The sequence below is a fragment of the Palaemon carinicauda genome, unplaced genomic scaffold (assembly GCF_036898095.1).
Source record: "Palaemon carinicauda isolate YSFRI2023 unplaced genomic scaffold, ASM3689809v2 scaffold567, whole genome shotgun sequence".
NCBI classification, from domain to species: domain Eukaryota; kingdom Metazoa; phylum Arthropoda; class Malacostraca; order Decapoda; family Palaemonidae; genus Palaemon; species Palaemon carinicauda.
In genome coordinates this window covers 9,670-10,000 of record NW_027171835.1, presented here as the reverse complement: position 1 = coordinate 10,000, position 331 = coordinate 9,670, and positions in this window count along the sequence as shown.

The window sequence follows — 331 nt, the reverse complement described above, 5'->3', positions numbered from 1 at the left end:
GGGAGGAACGTAGAAAGGAAAGGTCCCTTTTTTTTGTTTCATTTGTTTGATGTCGGCTACCCTGCAAAATTGGCGGAAGTGCCTTGGTATATATATGTATGTATGTACAACTCATAAAAGACAGGTTGGAGTATTAAGATGATATGGAGGAAATAGTTATTAAAACTTTTCAGGAGGATATTGAATCTTGTTACAAATACAAAAAAACTAAAATGAGATAATGTCTGGCATTAGGGGATAGCGGCAATGGTTAGAGGGGGTTAATACGACCAGGCACACTCGGAAACCACAATCTCCCCAAAATTGCCGAAGCTGCCGTGTTGCAATTAGG